The sequence below is a fragment of the Octopus bimaculoides genome, chromosome 22, assembly GCF_001194135.2.
Source record: "Octopus bimaculoides isolate UCB-OBI-ISO-001 chromosome 22, ASM119413v2, whole genome shotgun sequence".
Lineage (NCBI taxonomy): Eukaryota > Metazoa > Mollusca > Cephalopoda > Octopoda > Octopodidae > Octopus > Octopus bimaculoides.
In genome coordinates this window covers 12,470,718-12,471,456 of record NC_069002.1, presented here as the reverse complement: position 1 = coordinate 12,471,456, position 739 = coordinate 12,470,718, and positions in this window count along the sequence as shown.

The following is a 739-nucleotide window of genomic DNA, read 5'->3' as shown; positions in this document are numbered from 1 at the left end:
TTTGTTTCAGTCATTTGACTGCGGCCATGCTGGAGCACCGATTTTTGTCGAACAAATCGACCCCAGGACTTATTCTTTGTAAGCCTAGTACTTATTCTATCGGTCGCTTTTAGCGAACCGCTAAGTTACGGGCACGTAAACACACCAACATCAGTTGTCAAGCGATGGTGGGTGGGGGTGGAGGGCGGAGTTAGGTGGCCAGATGTTAGGGGTGATGTAGTCGCAAAAATTGTATGACAGCCATAACTGGATTCTTCTGCTTGTGTGGCATGATGCAGAGTCCTGTTGCCAGACATAGGTTCTTGCAGCAGCCACCATCTTGACCCAGGGCGGTATTACCTCCTCCAAGTAGTTGAGTCTGAGGCCGTGTGGGAAGGTGAATTGAGGCATAACGTCGCCAACACTAGTGATCACTTCAAATACCATGATGTTCACTGGATGTTTTTTTTTTATCACTAAATGTCCTCAAATTGCACTGTCCTCACATTGACATCCAGACACTCCGAAATGTTCGTATTGGAGCTTCCGGTACAAACGCCAAGCAGTACAGCATGTCGTTTCCAAATTTCTCGCAGAGTGGATTGCGTCATGCTGCTGTTTTTCTCGCAGACGGTGCCCAACTGAGCCTACTGTACTGTGTAGTCGATAAAATCTAAAACAAACTATGTGCATGTGCGAAATTAAAAAATACAAAATGGCAATAATTTACCCATCGCACCCTATATATATATATATATAT